General features: G+C 52.2%; 1 protein-coding gene across 1 annotated transcript in view; it reads right to left on the reverse strand.

Annotated features, from left to right (window-relative positions):
- The window catches only part of SHANK2 (SH3 and multiple ankyrin repeat domains 2), a 697,015-nt gene extending 682,256 nt beyond the window's left edge, over window positions 1-14,759 (reverse strand). The window contains exon 1 of the mRNA XM_063608635.1: window positions 14,534-14,759. The gene's annotated coding sequence lies outside the window, so the exon portion shown is untranslated. The remainder of the gene's footprint in view (window positions 1-14,533) is intronic.
- Window positions 14,760-18,973: the final 4,214 nt, after the last annotated feature.

The following is an 18,973-nucleotide window of genomic DNA, read 5'->3' on the forward strand; positions in this document are numbered from 1 at the left end:
GTCTCAGTTTTACATAAATTACCTTATTTAATGCTCACAGCTACCTGAGATATGTTAGTACCCCCATTTCAAGGATAAGAAAACCAAGGCCCAGAGAGGCCAACTGGCCTGTCCAAGGTCACACAGCAACACAGCAGAGCTGCTCTGCACTGCAACGTACCACTTACTACAGCAAGGAAAATGAATCCAACACTCCCCAAACCCCAAAGATGTCGAGGTAAGAGCGGAGAGGCCAGAGGCCCCTCCTGGCCAGTGCTATGCTCCCTCTGTGGCCCAAATTCTCCAGGCAGATCACCCATCACCACAGCCTAGAGAACAGGGTGCTGAAACACAGTGACACTCAACTCTGCTGAGCAAATGCACTGTCTGTGGCCAGAGCTTGCTCGAGTCAATCAGCAGAAGCATTGAAGAGCTGGGGCCCTCTGTGTCCTCTCTGTCCCTATGCTGACTGCACCTGCCGCAGAGGACTCTCCCCAGAAGAGGAGCTGTCCAGACACACAGTCACAGGGACAGACTTCATTCATGGGAAGATCCAACTCACAGTTTCACAAGCATTTTGTTCACAAATGCTCAGGGGGCTTGAGGAAGGACTGGCTGTCAACAGATGACCGGGAGGGGCCGCCAGGCAGGCCAAGAGAGAGGACTCACTGGAGTGAAGGAGATTAAATGCTCCCATCCCTTTCTGTTCTACTGGTTATAACACGCAACATGCTACATGGGTTCAAAGCCCAAGCCAATGCACCTCTCTGGAGCTCAGTTTCCCCTTCTGTGAAATGGGCATTAAAATACTCCCAGAGAGCAACTGGTGATTCCATGAGACCATATGCACAAAGCTCCTGGCTCACAGCAGGTACTGAAATGTCCTCCGACAATGTCTGCAGATAATACGTTAATAATGATAATGATGATGACTGACTAAGCTACCTACAAAGATACAGGTCACTCTATGTTATTACTGCACTGTTAATGGTAATTTTTTTTTTTTTTTTTGAGACAGGGCCTCACTATGCTGCCCAGGCTGGAGTGCATTGGCACCATCTCAGCTCACAGCAGCCTCGACCTTTCCAGGCTCAGGTGATCCTTCCACATCAGCCTCCCGAGAAGCTGGGACTACAGGCACACACCACCATGCCCAGCTAATACTTGTTTTTTGTTTTGTCTTGTTTTCTAGAGACAGGGTTTTGCTGTATTGCCCAGGCTGGTCTCAAACTGCTCTTAAGCAAGCCACCTACCCACATTGGCCTCCCAGGGTGCTGGGACTACAGGCATAAGCCACCGTACCTGGCCAAGAAGTCATTTTTGCCTCTACATGTGGAGTGTCCTGCAGCTGGCCGGATGGTCTGTGACCTCAGAGGCATTTCCTTTCGTTCAGAAAATCACCCACCCCACCCCAGGCCACTAAGCCCACCAGGCACAGGCTATGTCTCGCAGGGCGTCTGCCAGGTGTCTCAGGCAACCGCACATCCCCGGGAGCTGGGCAAACACCAGGCGGTGGCCAGAAAGCCGTCTGAATATCCAAGGGTCTCCATGAATGTTCAATAGTAATATGATACTTATTCTAGACTGCTTCTGGTAAGAACCTCGTTCTTCAGGAGAATGAACTCCAGAAGCTATTTAACCAGGCTTGGTCTACAAAGAGCCTGCCACGGGGTACTTGGAGGCTTGTCAGGATAGGGATTCTCGGATCCAGCATAAAACCTGCTGAAAACCCGCTGCGGGACCCAGACACGGTGTATCTTCTACCGAGGTCCATTGTTCTCCAAGAGGTTTGGACCTGGACTTTCCAGAGCCAGCAGTGCAGAACCCTGATTAATTCTCAATGAGCTCTGGGGTCCTGCCCACACTGGGGTCTCTCTGAGTGACAAGCCATGACAAGCTGTCCTAGTCCATCTTCTCTCCCTAGCCCCTCTCCTGTTCCTCCAAACAGAGTCTTTGCTGCTAACTCAAAGGAAGCACATCAGCAGGAAGGGGGCTCCATCCAAGGGTGAGAAGGTGGCGGTGGAGGCGGGGACACTGCAGGCCAGGGGGCCAAGCAAGAAGGGGCAGACCCCAGCCCCTAGAGAATGAAGGTTACAAATCCAGGTTGCCCCATAGCAATATAACTGGAGTCACAAATGTAATTTTAAATTTCCTAAGAGACACATCAAAAAAATAAAATGGGCTGGGCATGGTGGCTCATGCCTGTAAATACCAACACTTTGGGAGGCTGAGGTGGGAGGATCGCTTGAGCTCAGGAGTTTGAGGCCAGCCTGGGCAACACAGGGAGACCCCTCTAAAAAACAATTAGCCAGGTGTGGTGGTGTGCACCTGTAGTCTGTGTGTCTGTGGTCCCAACTCCTTGGGAGGCTGAGGTGAGAGGATCGCTTGAGCCACGGAGGTCCATTCAGAAAATGGAAAGCTGAGTGGTCGATGAACCGGAACTGGGAGCAGCTTTCTATGAATCAGAGAAAATGCAAGTTAAAAGGAGACACCATTTCCCACACATTAGACTGGTAAATATCAGGAAATACCAAGTCTTGCTGAGGAGGAGGGGCCCAGGGAGTTCTCACACCATGTGGGTGGGATTGTAACTTGGTACAACCCCTGGGAAAGCAATTTGAGAACATTGGTGAAAGCTAGCTCTGTGCACGGTGAAAGCCCTGGGCTAGGCAACTTCTCCTCTAAGGAGGTACCCGGGGAAGCCCCGCCAGCCCTGCATAGAAGAATGTTCCCTGCAGCACAGTCTGAAAGAACGAGATCCTGAAAACAACCCAAATGTCAACAGGAAAAGAAAGAATAAAATGCGGTTAACCATTCCATAGAATGTATAAACTGACCTACATGATCAACTCAGGGTGGATTTTTTTAAGTGACTATTAAGGAAACATCAAAGCAAAGCTTCCAGCGAGCAGGAAGTGCCCGGAAGCCCCGCTTCCCCTGCCCCACACAGGCGACCCAAGGCCCCATGGGACAAACAAACACGTACCTTCGCCAGCAACTGCATATGAGATCAGCAAATGACCCATTGCACAATCAGCCTGCGTTTAAGATCATGAGGCAACCGGAAAGCATCTAATCAGTTAATCAGCTACATTTTGCAGGAGACACTCTCCCCCCTGCTACTGTCTCTGGTCCCTGTTTTTCTTGGGATCCAGCCCTAGGCTGGGGCTGAACCCACAAAGATGAGACACCCCCACCAGGTTCCCAGGGAGCAGCACCTTGCCTCACTGGAAGACACCAGACATGGGAAGGAGTCATGTCCCACAATTTCTCCCACACTCAGGGTCACCCCTACTTTCTCCTGAGACCCATGAAGAAAGTTGGGGCCTCCTTCTGTGAGAAAGCAGCCTAGGCTGGAGCGAGTGGGTAAAAGATCTCAGCTTTAGTATCTCAAGACCAGACAGGCCTGGGGCTGGACGCTGCTTTTGAAGGTGTTTTCTAAAAGCAAGGACTCAAGATACTGGCACAACCATGTTCGCAGTAGCATTATTCACAACAGCCAGAGGGTGAAGCCACCCAGGTCCTCAAGGATGGATGAATGTAAAACAAAATGTGGCCCATCCACACAATGGAATATTACTCAGCCACAAAAAGGAAGGAAATTCTGACACACGCTACAACATGGATGAGGCTTGAGAACATTATGCTGAGTGAATTAAGCCAGACTCAAAAAGACAAACACTGCATGATTCCACTTGGATGAGGTCCCTACAGAAGTCAAAGAGACAGAAAACAGACTGGTGGTCGCCAGGGGCTGGGAGAAGGGGCTGGTTTGCTAGTGTTTAGTGGCGACGTAGTTTCAGTTCTGCAAGCTGAAGAGTTCTACAGATACATGGTGACGATGGCTGCTCGGCACGATGAGCGTCCTTAATGCCTCAGAACTACACACCCAAAAATGGTGAAAAGGGTAACTTTTTATGTTATAGGTATTTTGCACAATTTATAAAATGTGCATTGGGAAAAAAAGTGCTCTCAATTTCCACTGAACTCTTCCTGTATCACACACCGCTTCCTTCACCTCCTTTAAGTGTTTGCTCAAGGACCGCTACCTCAATGCAGCTCACCTCGACCATCCTGCTAAAACAGCAGCCCCCCTGGCTCCCAGCCCCCACCAGCAAGCTCTCCTTTCCTCCCGCACTACATCACTGCTTCTTTATGATCTCCTTTAATTATTGTTTGCTCCCCTGGCGAGGATGTCGACCCTACAAGGGCAGAAATATTTGTCTGTCTGGTTCACTGTTGTATCCCAGAGTCTAGAGCAGCCTAGCAGACACCTGCAGCACATGCCACAAAAGACGGCAGAATACGCATTCTTCTCAAGGGCATGTGGAACATTCTCCAGGAGAGGCCTCATGCCCGGCTATAAAACAGCCTCATTAAACATCAGCAGGACTGAAATTATACAAATAATGTTCTCCAACCACAATAGAATGAAATTCGAAATTTATTTTACAAATGCACAAATATGTGGAAATTAAACAGACATCTAAATAGCCAATGGGTCAGAGAATAAACCACAGGGAAATTGGAAAACACTTTGAAACGAGTGAAAAAGAAGACAAAACATATCAAAACTTATGGAATACAACTAAAGCAGTACTTAAAGGAAATTCAGATCTGTAAATGTCTATGTTAAAAAGAAGAAAAATCTCAAATCAGTAACCAAAACCTTCCACCTTGTGAGAGTCAGAAAAAGAACGGGAAACTGAACCTGAGCAAGCAGAAGGAAGGAAATAATAAAGGTTAGGGCTGAAGTTAATGAAATCTAAGCTAGAAAAGCAATAAAGAAAATCAATGAAACTACAAGTTGGTTATTTGAAAAGATCAACGAAATTGACAAACCTGAGCTGAAATGATCAAGAAAAGAAGGGAAGACTCAAATTACCAAACTCAGGAATGAAAGAAGGGATATTATAACCAACTTACAGAATTAAAAGGAATCAGGCCGGGCGTGGTGGCTGATGCCTGTAATCCCAGAACTTTGGGAGGCTGAGGCGGGCGGATCACGAGGTCAGGAGATCAAGACCATCCTGGCTAGCACGGTGAAACCCCGTCTCTACTAAAAACACAAAAAAATTAGTTGGGCCTGGTGGTGGGCGCCTGTAGTGCCAGCTACTCGGGAGGCTGAGTCAAGAGAATGGTGTAAACCCGGGAGGCGGAGCTTGCAGTGAGCTGAGATCACGCCACTGCACTCCAGCCTAGGCAACAGAGCAAGACTCTGTCTCAAAAAAATAATAACAATAATAATAATGAGACGGTGCTACAAACAACTACATAGCAACCACATTAGAGAAACTCACATGAAGTGGACACATTTCTGGTGGGACACAAACTAACAAACTTGACTCAAGAAGAAACAGAAAATCTAAAAAGACCTATGACAAGCAGAGATCCAATCAATAATTTTAAAAGTTTTCACAAAGAAAAGCCTAGGCCCAGATGGCTTTATTGGTGAATTCTACCAAACATTTAAAGAAGAATGAAGGCCAATTTTGCATAAACTTTTCAGAAAAAAATGGAAGACAATGCTTCCCAAGTCATCTTATGAGGCCAGTATTACTCTGATACCAAAACCAGACTTCACAAGAAAACTATAGGCTTCCTCGGGCAGCCAGACACCTACAAAGTCCTCTCCACTCTCCTGTCTACACTTGCAAGCCTGCCTCACTCTATAAATTGGCCAGGCTGCTCTCTCAGAGTCTCCTAAACTGCCTTAGGCTCTGCCAGCCTCCTTGACCCCACAGTCTGGAAGGTGCCTCTGCATGCTCCCACCATCCTAGACCCCACAATCAGAGGGCCTGCCCCTGGGGTCAGAACCAGCTGGTGGCTGTCTGAAGCCCCTGACTAAACTCCACAGACATATCCTGAACGACAAGAAAAGGTACATGCATCATTCAAAGCATCCCTTGGACCACATGGCACAGCCAGCTTTCAAACGGGACCCATGCACTGACAAGGCGGATCACACGCTCCTCCCAGAGGCTCTCAGCGTGCAGCCCCGGGAACCAGCCTATTCGAGAGATCTATGAAGTCAAACCATTCTCATCATAACACTGAGATGTGAGCTGCTTTTTCAAGCTCATCCTCTCCCAAGTACACAACGGAAGCTACAAAACGTGTGATATTGCAACAAGCTGACTGCAGGAGCAGATACGGGAACCCAGCTGTCTTCCATTAAACCTCACAGCAAAAAGACCACAAAAATGTTAAACAATGCCACTCTTCTCACCAAGTGTTTTTTTGTTGTTGTTGAGATGGACTGTCACTCTGTTGCCCAGGCTAGAGTGCAGTGGGGCAATCTTGGCTCACTGCAACCTCCGCCTGCCGGGTTCAAGTGATCTCTTGTGCCTTAGCCTTCTGAGTAGCTGGGACTACAAGTGTGCCCCACTGTGCCTGGCTAATTTTTGTATTTTTAGTGGAGACGGGGTTTCACCATTTTGGCCAGGCTGGTCTCGAACTCCTGACCTCAAGTGATCCACCTGTCTCGGCCTCCCAAAGTGCTAGGGTTACAGGTGTGAGCCACTGCACTATTTTTTTTCCTCACTCTGTCACCAGGCTAGAGTACAGTGGCGTGATCACGGCTCACTGCAACATCGACCTCTCAGGCTCAGGTAATCCTCCCACCTCAGCCTCCTGAGTAGCTGGGACCACAGGTGCGTGCCACTACACCTGGCTATTTTTTTATTTTTTGTAGAGATGGGGTCTCATTATATTGCCTAGGCTGGTCTCAAATTCCTGGCCTCAAGCAATCCTCCTGCCTCAGCCTCCCAAAGTGCTGGGATTACAGACCTGAGCCACCTCGACCGGCCTCACCAAGTGTTTTTCTTATTTTGAAAATAGTTGTTATCCATAAAAACACATTATTTATACCAACATGTCATGAGTTTATTACTGCTATTTTTAAATGCATTAATAATTAGATATTTGTAAATTCTAATAGCGTAAATAACAATAGATTCGTGCTCATACATAAAAAGCTTCTGGGTCCTTCAAAATGCTAAGAGAGCAAAAAAGATTCCTTAAGCTAGAAGTCTGACTACCACTGTGCTACCTCATCTGCTTTACCTGAAAGTGAACAGAAAAATAAACTGGTGTGCCACCCAGGAGGCGATCTGGAGGCCGGGGAAGCGACCGGTGCCTTCTTCTGCACGGTGGAGTGGGCAGCCGCCAGGTGTGGATCCCAGCTGGGCCACGCGACCTTCGGCAAGTTCAGCCACTGGAGCTGAATGACCCTCGAGGGAGGGAAAGTCCAGAACCAGGACGAGGGGCAGTAGCGACGCCATCGGGTCAGTATCTTCCCCTGCCAAAGTCCCCTGGTCCATGCTTGGGGCCACTGTAGGACCTTGAAATGCAGACAGGAGCAAGGCGTGGTCCCTTTCCTGGGGGACCTGTCCACCTCGTGAGGAGGGGTCAGACAGGAGCCCGGCTGGCCCAGGGGCAAATGCCTCTAGTTTGCAGGCCCCTGTACGGGAAGAGGGGAGTGGAGCAGATTCTTCAAATCCCAGGGACATTTGTGCGGGGTGGCAGGAAAAACATGGACAGGAACGGCTGAGCCCTATGCTCTCAGGGGTACAAATGAGGCCACAGAAGCGTCCCCCTCCACTCCCCAGGAAGCCTGCATTCTCCCCAGGGAAGGAATCCAGGGCAGGATTTTCAGGAAAGACAGGCTTGGAGGCTCATTTCCCACCTCCCAGGAGCCCGGAAGTCTGTGTCAGCTCCAGGTCTGGAAACCCAGGATGCCCTGCACCCCATTCCTTGGGCCCTAAGCCTCCCAGGACCCACCCCAGTGGACCAGGGAGCAGACTGCCAGCTGTCCAGACTCTTGGCCATTCCCCACCCCCACCGAGGACTCTAGGTGCTGACTCTGGATTCTCCTTGAGAAGAGGAGGGAACTGATGAGCCGGAGTGAGGAAGACGTGGGGCAGGACACCCCCAAGTCTGCAGGGAGGCAGCAAAGCCTGGCAGTATCCAGAGCACACACCTGGCATCACATGTCACTGCCTTCACGTAAGTATCATCACTGTCCCCAGGTAAGAATCACCTGCAGGACCTTGAGTACAGGTGTAATCTTGTGAACTAAGATCTCCCTTGCAGGGGGCTTCAAAATGAGGTGCAAGGACCCTTTCCACGTAGACCCAGCTCAGTCTAAAGGGTAGCCAAGTCTTTCCTGAAATTGCTCAGTGGAGAAAGGCCTTGGATCCCCTGCCCACCTCCCCTCCCTAACATCCCTGAGGCTCTTTTACATAAGAAAGGCATAGCTATCCCCTGGAAGCTGGTGAGGGGGTGGTGCAGCTCCAGGTGAAGAGCCCTCCTGATACCAAAACAAAAGGGCTAATGCAACTAGGGCTTCAATTAAAACACCAAAAACACCCACTGCCTTCTCACTCAGAGATGCAGCTCCAGTAACAGCTCCCCTTTTCCATTTCTAAAAATCTGTAATATATTTATAGTTTTTGACCAACTGCGCCCCAGCAATGACTGTACAGCTTTTTCAATTGAGAAGTAATTTTTTTAAATACTTAGCAACTCCAGGTCACGGGAAATTTTATGAAAGTCAATTTATGTATATTTTTCGTGCAGAGAAGTATGCTAGGTTGATTACTAAAAGACCCATGAGCATAAAAGTCTATTACATTAGGATAAAATTATTTGGGGAAGTGGCTGTATAAATTCAAGAACGATGAAAATGTCCTAAAGCTCACTTACGTATCCATCAAGAAAAAGTGGCTGTGAGTCACGATGGGTTTATATTACAGTGGGTAAAGAGTCAGGCAACAGTTCCTTTTAAAATATCGATATTTACCTCACAGAGGTACCGTAGCCTTTACAAATATTTAAACCTATAAAGAAAAATTTTAGACGTTGACGTTAAAATGTGTGAGAAGCTTGGTAAATGATGAATGGCACAATCTGAAAGGAGTTTACTGGCAATTCTTTCAGCTTTGCTGGATATTTGAATTTTTCATAAAAAATTGTTGCAGAAAATGTATGAGAGAACAAGCTGTTTTTTAAAAAAACAACACTTTCAGGGACAGACAAAAAAAAAAAAAATGGAAGAGGCAGGCCCCAGCCCAGCAGGGCCATGGCAGGGCTGCAGTGCTTATGACCTCTAATGCATGCCTCCTGGGGGGTCTCTGGTGAGGCCTTTCTAAGTCCAGCAACTCAGGGCTGCTCCAGCTGATCTTCCTCTCCCTCTGGGGGGCTCCCGTGCTGCCTTTCTGCTGCAGCAGAATTTCTGGGACGGGGAGCCAGGAGCCCTTCTGCATTCCACCATTTGGAATCTGCAGCCTCAGATTGGGAGTTTGTGGCCTAATTCCATTCACACGCCCCTCACTGAGCTAACCCCAGAGTAGCTACCATACCCAGCAAGGACAATTTTCAAACACTGTCCCCAGTCGTGCTCTGGTGCAGTGCCGGGTTCGGCAATGACATCTGGCAGCCAATCGGGGAGCCCAGCATGTCTCTGCTGCTGCCAGCAAACTCCTGGCAGCCCCACAGGCTTTTAAGAACTTAATCTCCCAGGGAGCGAGCTGCGTTTCAGCCAGTCCCTCCCTGAAGGCCCATCCCCGGGGTATGTGCATCCAGAGAGACCCAGGCTATGGTCCCTAAACCCAGGGCAGGCTCTGGGTAGTGGGCATGGGCCCATCGTCCCCCGCCCTGCAAAGAACGGAAACCCTCGAATGCAGGGAAGGCTTGCATCAGAGGCCACTGTACCCCAAAGCCCAGCATCAGTACTGGCGCCATGGCCAAGGAGACAGCCGTCCATCAGCGGCATCAAACCAGTCCTTGAATCTTCCTTCAACAATGGAAAACGTGGGGCACATCAAGAAGTATGATGAGAAACTGGTTTTCACCTGCTGACCGCAGCGCGATTTCATAGCACGGGAACGAGAAGACTAATTTTCTAACCGCTGCCTGGCGGCTTTCTCCAGCTGGGCAGCGTGCATTTAACCACCGGGCGGTGTGGGGTCAAGGGCTCCCCTACCCACTAGCTGTGTGGGCTAAGGCAAGCGGCTTCACTCCTCTGAGCTTCAAGCTTCTGATCTGTGAAATGGGAATCGTAATGAATCGGAGCTGGCTCATTGGACTTCTGAGATTTACTGAGGGAATAAATAGCAAGAGTGTGGCACTAATGCCAACCAAAAGGAAAATGCTCGATGAGAGTCTCACTACCCGCGCTGCAGCTGCTGACGTTATTATTGTGACTAGCGGGTGCCTCTGTCCCCACCCTGGGAACAAGGACTGGGTCATTCTGCCAAAGGCCCATGTTCAGTCCCAGGAGGATGCAATCAAACAACCCGGACCTCTTCCAAGGGTTTGTATACCCCCACCCCACCCCACGCTGGGTTGGGGACCCTTTCTATGCCCTGCAGCACTCGATGGTCACCTCCATCACAAGCCCTGTCACAACACGGACTAACTGGACTGTTACGCCTCTTCCTCCCCATTATCCTAGAAGCTCCCGGAGGCAGCCCTTGTGGCCAGTCCAGGCTTGGATGTGGCAGCAGGCACTCAGATGATTATTCACGCAGAAAGAAACAAATACACCCTAGATATCCTCTGACCATGAGAGAATGACAGGCCTCTCATTTTGGGTGGGAGGTTAGGTGCAGTGGCCAAGTCACAAAGGTCACTTAGCCCTGGGGGGGCTGCAGGCTCCAAGCCCTGCACTCAATATGCTTACAGCCTCTCAACAAGTGATTCATTCTCCGGGTGCCCAGGTGGATGGCAAGGGGTGGGGGATTCCAGAGATGGAAAAGACCCGCCTTTGTCTGGAGCGATCCTCCCTTCTCCCCTCTCCTTCCCTTTCTTCCACAAATTCCCCAGTCTATAGAAACGGAGAGGGTCAAGAACTTTGCTGGAGGTCATGTGGAGGCAAGAAGATTCTCAAGGGTCCCTCCCTGGGGCTCACAGTCCCAGTTACAGGACAAGTGGAGGCTCCTGAAGAGGCTGTGCGCATCCATTTCCACTGGCTTTTCTCAGCCACACCCTCCCTGCTGCCCTAAGGAGGGGCCCTCAGACTCCAGGTACAACAGCCCCAGGTGAAAGCTCCGGCTTGAGTTTACAAAGCAGGAGGCTGGAATTGCAGGCAGGTAAGACCTCAGGTGTCCAGGCCCAGAACTCTTTCAGAGTAGGAGGCACAACCTCAGGCCCTGCAGCAACTCCCAAGCTGAGCCCCACTTTAGAAAAGTCCTCATCAGGACTGACGGGGATGCCAGAACTCTCTCGTCTGCAACTCTGTTACGTATTTGGAAGTAAGGCAAGTATGCTAAAGCACTGCCTTCCTATAAAGAGCCATTTTTAGGAGTGTGTTTCTGTATACTGGTTAATTCCCGGCCCGTTTTTCTCTCCCATCCTTTTCCTCGTCACTAATGAAATATAAAATACAATGTGGTCTCAGAATCCCTTTACCTTCCTCTGGGCAGCACTCACATCTGATATCACCTGGCTCCCCAAGCCCAGGCCTAGACCAAGACCCCTAGAAGCCAGCATGGCCCTGCACACAACCCTAAGCACCTGAATGAAGAAATGAATGAATGAAAATCTTGAAACTCACCCAAATAGGAATACGGTTTTCTATAGCAGACTGTACTTGGAGACAGTACGCAGAAAGATCCCCCCAACAGACCGCCCCCCTCCCCGGGGGTGGGGGGGAATCTAATTTGTTAAAAGCAGCCAAGTGCTGTCAACCGAGCCCTCTGGGATCATCTTTATAGGTGAAATCACCTACTCGTAAAGAGTTACCTTTCATACTTGAATTCCAACCTCCTTCCAAAGGGACCCAAAGAAGCACCAAGCTTTCCACCCAATTCTTCCTTCCAGGAAAACGAGGAATTCCTGGGTGTAATAATGGAATCAGAGGCCTTATATAGACAGTGCTTCCCAGGAGCTGAATCATTCAGGCACTACTGGGACACCCAGATTCCTATCAGGACAAGAGTCTCCCTCAAGCCCCCTTAGAGGACAGTGACATCCGGCATAGAAACCCACAGCTCCCACCTACCAATCCCCCTCTTAGAGCAGACACGACGGCTTTCCCTCAGAATTAACACTGAACCCCGACGGGGGCCAAGCTCGCTCTCCTCACTCCACCCCCACAGGCTCAACCCTATTAGGACCCTCAACCTTGTTTCCAACTCACAAGTAGTTGGAAAACTCCAAAAGCAATCGGCCCGGGGCTGTTCTGGACCTGCTGAACCCTCTGGGGCACCAGGCTCGGTTCCTAGTGCATAGAAGGGCGTCACTAATTATGTGATGCGGACCGCAGGGCACCGGGGTTAAGGCTGAATCTGCCAGGTCCTTTTCCAGGGGCGCAGAACTTCCCTGTGACTGGGTCTGCAAAACCGAGGCCCACATCCCAGGTAGAGATCAAATCGCCCTCCCCCACCGGGGGACTTCCGAAATTACCTCTCTGGATCTGGAAGCTTAATTAGCTGATTGGCCTCATTAACGTTCGAACTTGAGTTTCAAACGAAAAAGAGGTCACTCAACTATCCAATTTACAACCTCGAATTTCCACCCGAAAACCACTTTATTTTCGGATGGCCTCTGAGGACGCCCAGGCCCCTGCTAGCAGCTGCCAGCCCCCGAGAGCCCTACGTACTTTCGCCTGACCCCCCCCACCACCCACCCCTCACCTGCCTGGCCCGAGCGCCTTCTCAGTTCCAGGCGCCCCGAGCCCCTTTAAAAGATCGGCTGCGAAAACCCACGGTCACCTGCACCACCCTTTCTCCCTCTGGGTGCTCCAGCCCCACGGAAAGGCAAGCCTCGCGCACGCGCCCACCCACCTCGAGCAGGGTGTCCGCACGCAGACCCGCCTGGAGGGCGCCGCGCTGCACCCCCACGCCAAGCCCCAGAACCCTGGCGGCGAGGTCCACCCCAGCCCCCGCATCCCCCCGAACCCGGGCGGCGAGGCCCGCTGCGGTGGTCGCACCTGCTGGCTCAGTCCGGCGGCTCCAGCCCAAGTGACGAGTGGGCTGTCGGCGTCTCCGGGAGCGGTCTCCGCGCCTGGCGCCCGGGGCCGGGGCCACCCGGTGGAGGCGCCTGGGCCGCGGGCTGGGCGGGCGGAGCTGCCCGGCCGCCGGGGAGGAGGGATGCCCGGGCGAAAGTTGCCAGGGAAACTTGATCAACTCGAGCGCGCCGGTGCCAGCTTCCTGCATAATTCACGGACGGTGGCGGCCGGGCTGCGCCCGCCGGGTCTCCCTATCCCAGCTGGTGAGCACTGCGGGCCGGGGTCGGGCACCCGGCTGTGGCTCAGCGCGACCCCCGGAACCTGGGCGCCCGACCCGCCACCCCCGGGCCCGTACCAGGCGCGCCGGCCCCGGCCTCTCCGCGACAGCTGCTGCTGCCGCCGCGCGCGCCTGGATGGGAGCTCTGCGTGCAGGGCCAGGGTGACCGCAGCGGGGTCTCGGGGGACCTGGCGGCCACGGTTCGGGTCTCCGCCCCCGCGCGCCACCTGGCGGCCCCGCGCCGGCTCCTCCGCTGGGCTCGCTGGCCCGGGTCCTAGGGCTGGCGGGCAGCGACCCGGGGCAAGGAGACCCCGGGAGAGCGGCGGAGGTCGCGCCACACGCGCTGTTCCAGAGGAAGGGGCAGGACGCGCCAGAGACAACGTGGTCCGTGCGCGCAGAAGATAAAGCGGGGGCTCCTTCCTGCGCCTGCCCCCACGCCGCTTCCAAAGCTTTCGACACCGGCCCCTGCCCGGGAAGAAAGGCATGCAGGGGGAAGGGCTCTCTACGGAAAATCGACCCCCACCTGGACACACGGCTCCCTCCCCACAGCGCCCACCTCTCCAGCCTCTCTGGGTCCAGGACTGCGCTTATCCGGTAGTTGGTGCTCCCAGAATCGAGATGCCACCAAAATGCCGTCAGTGAGCAGGATCGGGTGCCCAAGGGCCACCTCCCGTCCTCCCCGGCCCGCGCCCTGCGTCCCCGGCCGCCGCCTCACCTGGCTCGGCGAGTCGGGGGCGGGTCCGAGCCCCCCGGGAGCGCCAGCGTCCGCGCACACCTGGATCGGCCGCGGGAACCCGAGCGGCGCCGCGCCCAGCCCCGCCGGAGCGCGGGAGCCGCCGCCGCGGCTCAGGTGCAGGGGGTGGGGAAGGACCCGGCCCCGCCCGGCGCGGGAGCTGGCTCCGGCGAGGGTGGGGGAGGGGCCCTCTCGCCGCCGAAAGGACGCGTGCGGCCCAGGACCCGCGGGCGACCCGCCCTGGACCCCCACCCCCGCCCACGCCGCGGACCTCAGTCCCCCGCCCCGATCCCGCTCCCGCCCGCGGCTGCGGCTCGGGCGCGCGCGTGGGGTCTGTTGTGGCAACCCCGGGAGACCGCGGGGCGCCCTGGCCGCCTCTGCCCCGCCCCGGGCTGCGTGGCTCACGGACCTCCCCCTCCCTGGCCAAAGCCGGCGGACGAGAAAGTCCCTGATTTTTGTAAAGTCCGGTTCGGTCTGCACGGTTATCCCGAACGCAGCTGGCTCCCGCCACAGAGTATTTATAATAATAGGATTCGGAAATAGAGGCCGCCTGCACATCAAAACGTTTGCAGAGCAAATGAAAACTTTGTACCCGGGTGATACGCCGGCGTCTGCTGCCCAGGCCACCAGTTCTGGGGCGCCTTCCGCCCAGGGGTGCACAACGGTATCTCCGCCAGCTGCCCTCCAAGCCAAGAAAAGCCAGGGGGTGGGGTGGGGGGAGCAAAAGCCAACGGCTCGGGTGAATCCCAGAGGCCAAAGGCACCCTCCGGAGACTCCAGGAATCCTGTTATTATCCAGGACTCCGGATTGCTAGGTTTGCGGAAGCCCAAAGGGGCGGGTCCTGAGCTTGGAGCTGTGGCCGCAGTGTGAGCCATCGGCTGATAGATTTTCTCAAGGCCTTAATCATTCACTGGGAGTCTCCCCCATTACGAGCTGCGTGTTTCTGAGTAAGCTCTTGAGGTCTCTGTGTTCTGGGTTTTCCAGTATTCTGGAAGGGGTGGGTGGGGATCAGAGTCCAAGCTGTGGAGTAGAACTGTCTCCAGAACCCTGGAGCCCGGCATTATGCAAACCCCTAACTGTGCCCCCTACATAGAGTGTGTGTGTGTGTGTGTGTGTGTGTGTGTGTGTCAGTCAGTCTATCTTACAGGACATGCCTGAGAGGTTTGCATGGGCTGGTGACTTCAACATACCAAAGGCAAAGTTAAATATTTGCTCTAGATACTTTTTTTTTTCTGCTTGCATAATTGTCCCACATTTCAAAGAAGTCTTTAAAAGCACTTAGGTTAAAAAAAAAAAAAAGTTGTGTTTGGGGCCTGAATATTTCAGGACACACATGGAATAAATATTGTAACTCCTTGAGGGCGGCTGCCTTATGCAAACGTCCTTCTCGTCGCTGCTTCCTTAAGCATACACTTGATAAAATATTTGTTGAATGACTAAAGGAGTCAATCAATCAAAAAATTGTAATCCCCAAAACAGGAAGAAGGACGCCCTGACAGGATCCTGCAGGCATCCTTTGTTTGGCATGGAAGTTGGGGTGCCTGGGAGAGGTGTGAGCAGGACAATCGGATGTTCTTTGGGTTGGCCGGTGGCAGATGCAAGACCTGGGTTGCAGGGAGTGGGGGTGGGGGCTCTACCTTTCCATAACAGTCCATCAGTACCCTCCCCACCAAAGAAGGCAAGTCATCTGAATAAAGTGGTGTATTTACCCTGCAAACCCAGCTCAAAGACCTATCCTCAGGATATTTCCCTCCTCTCACCAGATTCCCACCCCTGGAACACCCCTTCCTAGGTTTCTAGAACCACCGCTGCAGATAGACCAGGCAGCTGGTCACAGTTCAATTGTGAACACTTTTCGGCTATCTCAATGCAAGGTTTAAGATCGATGCCATTATGCTATCTCCAAGAAATACTTCCCTAGGGACGCAGGCCTCTGCCAGCCTTCCACCCAAGTGGACACCCCTTGGGCCATCCCCCTCCAGTCCTTCTGATCTGTTAGCCAACAAGAGTGCTGTATGAGAGCCCCGACATTCGGCATTTTAAGGACAGCATCCTGCTTACGCCCCAGTTTCTTTGTGTCTGTTTAGAGATATCCAGTTCAGCCTTGTGCTCCGATGAAGCAACATCCTTCAAGTCTGTAAAAATCTCTTATGATCCCAAAACAAAGAAAATCAAGGTTACAGGTGATGGATACACTAACTTCCCTAATTTGATCATTACACATTGCATACATGTATCAACATCTCACACTGGACCCATAAATACGTACAATTATGTGTCAACTAAAAGTATTGACAGCCAAAAAAAAAAAAAGGCTCTTATGAAAAGGTTCAGGGTCAAATAACGCTGCCACAGTGCCTTTATTCACATCTTAACGCTCTGAGCAGGCATCTCAGGTTGAGGGGAACACCTAACCCCCGCCGCTCATTTGAAGTAGGACCTCTTTTGGCATTCTAATTTCTGGGGGGCCCATAGCCACACACACCACCAAGTGCCTTGTTTTAGGATCAGTTTAGGAAAAGAAGACATGACCCTCCTGGCTTCCTGGTTTCAGAACCCTCTGGTTTTGTTTCTGGAAGCTGCCTTCTAGGATTCACCAGGTTTTGCAGAAAGGAGTAAGGTTTTCCATCTGGTCATCTTGTCTTTTTTCTTGTCCAACCTGAACCATGAAACCATCAGCCACATCTGTGGAGTACACGCTGTGTGGTTCTGAGCACGCTAGGACTTTCTGGGAAGAGTAACTGTTTTATAGAGAACTGGAAACTGGGACACCGTACCATCAGGGATGTGAGATATAGCCACCTTTTTGGTCCTGGGGAAAACATTATAAATATTTTGTGGCTTAGATTAACCCAGATGCTCACTGCCTTCAGCAGCAGTCCCTTTCTCCCAGAGAAGCTCCTGGGTTTGGGGCTTAATGTATTAATAGTTGGAGGCCAGCACATCTTCAGAGAATGATTCTTAGACAGCCCGAGTGGCAGTGGCCTAACCCAAGGCAACCCTGTTATTTAACAGGTCGGAAGCTGAGGTCCAAGGAGGGGAGGAGACTCACTCAAGGGCGTGAGGTCAGAGCCACACAGGCAGGTGTGCACAGGTGAAGCCAGGTAAAGGCAAGCACACACAGCTGAAGCCAGTTAAAGGCAGGTATGCCCAAGTAAAGGTAGGTGCTCTGGCCAGCAAGTCTGCCACATCCCCTCGTCCCTGCCAGATTCTCCCATGCTTTTGCCATTTTTTTTCCTACTTGTTTTCCACTACAGCAAGAGGTCCACTTCCGTCCTGTTCCCGCCCATGTCAAATACTGGAAAATTCACTCATTTCTCCATAATTTTGTGACAACTTCTAATTCAATCACATAAACCTGATGCTGTAAGGATTCCCAGATTTTACACGTCCTCTCACTCCTGTGCAGAAGTGCCTCTCACGTCTCGCCTCTAGCTTACTGTGGATTTTTATTCCTCTCCATTAATTTTCCATGAGCTTATGTGGATGGATTTGCTGAGAAAAGTCTCCTGGGACTTTGAACGTAAGCATCTTGGCTGCCACCTGGGAGATTGGAGGGAGAGTTTGTTTCTCCTGGAATCTGAGCTGATGAGAGGGGATGGTCTGAAGCTTTTCCTGCTGCACTGGAGCGGGAGGATGTGGGGAGCAGCAGGCAGGAGGGAAAGCTGCAGGACAGGGTCTGCCAGGCTTCCCAGCCAGGCCATGGGCTCTTCCCTTGAGGCCCACGTCCGGAACAAGGGTGTCGTCCACCTTCTCCCAGGCCTCCCTTGGGGGTGCAGGGCATCCTGTAGAATGGAGGAGTTCATTCCCCGAGGGGCCACTTCCAGTCCTTGTGGAAGCAGAGCTGGGAGGCTGGGAGAGGGAGCTGCTCTGCCTCCATCCAGCAGGTGAACAGTCCTGCTGGGGCACACTCTCTGGCTTCTAGGAAGGGCCTTTGGAGCCTCCGTTGCTTACAGCAGGGTCCGGGACAAAATACCTTTATTTGGAGATGGCCTCCTTCTGCATCTCCCTTCCGCTGCTCCCTCACTCCTGCTCCCTGGAGTCAACTCTCAAATGGAGGAGCCTGCATCCAAGTCCTTGTTTCAGGGAAAGCATTGAGGGGAAACCCAAAATAATACAGTGCCCCCCCAACCCTTATTACAGGGGATACTTCGAAGACCCCCCAGTGGATGCCCGAAACTGCAGATAGTACTGACCCCGGTATATTACTATTTTTCTATCTCATGATCCGGCCGGGCAGGTAGTGTAGGCTGCATGGAGACACTGGACAAAGGGATGGTTCACATCCAGGGAGGGATGGGGCCGGATGCCCTGAGATTTCATCACACTGCTCAGAACAGCACACAGTTTAAAACTTATTAATTGTTTATTGATGAGATTTTCCATTTAATATTTCCATGCCTTGGTTGACCTGGGGTAACTGAGACCACAGAGAGTAAAACTATGGATAGGGGGCACTACTATATTAAAAACTGTCTTGTGGGCCAGGCACGGTGGCTCATGCCTGTAATCCTAGCACTTTGGGAGGCCGAGGCGAGCGGATCACCTGTGGTCAGGAGTTTGAAACCAGCCTGGCCAACATGGCGAAACCCCATCTCTACTAAAAATACAAAAAATTAGCCAGGCATGGTGGCGGGTGCCTGTAATCCCAGCTACTCTGGAGGCTGAGGCACGAGAATCCCTTGAACCTGGGGGGCAGAGGTTGCAGTGAGCCGAGATCGCGTCACTGCACTCCAGCCTGAGTGACACAGGAAGACTCTGTCTCAAAACAAACAGATAAACAAAACAAAACAAAACAAACAGGAAAAAAACCTGTCTTGTGTCATGGGTCAGGATGCCTGAAGTCACCAGCAGACCATGTGAGTTGAGGCTCCTGTGAAGGAACCTTAAGGCGGGAGAGGTTTCAGCTAATCCAAATCAATATCAGCAACTTGATGCTATTATTGAGAAATGAAACAAATTGGCCAGGCACGGTGGCTCATGCCTGTAATCCCAGCACTTTGGGAGGCCAAGGTGGGTGGATCACTTGAGG

This window comes from Pan paniscus, chromosome 9 (genome assembly GCF_029289425.2).
Source record: "Pan paniscus chromosome 9, NHGRI_mPanPan1-v2.0_pri, whole genome shotgun sequence".
Lineage (NCBI taxonomy): Eukaryota > Metazoa > Chordata > Mammalia > Primates > Hominidae > Pan > Pan paniscus.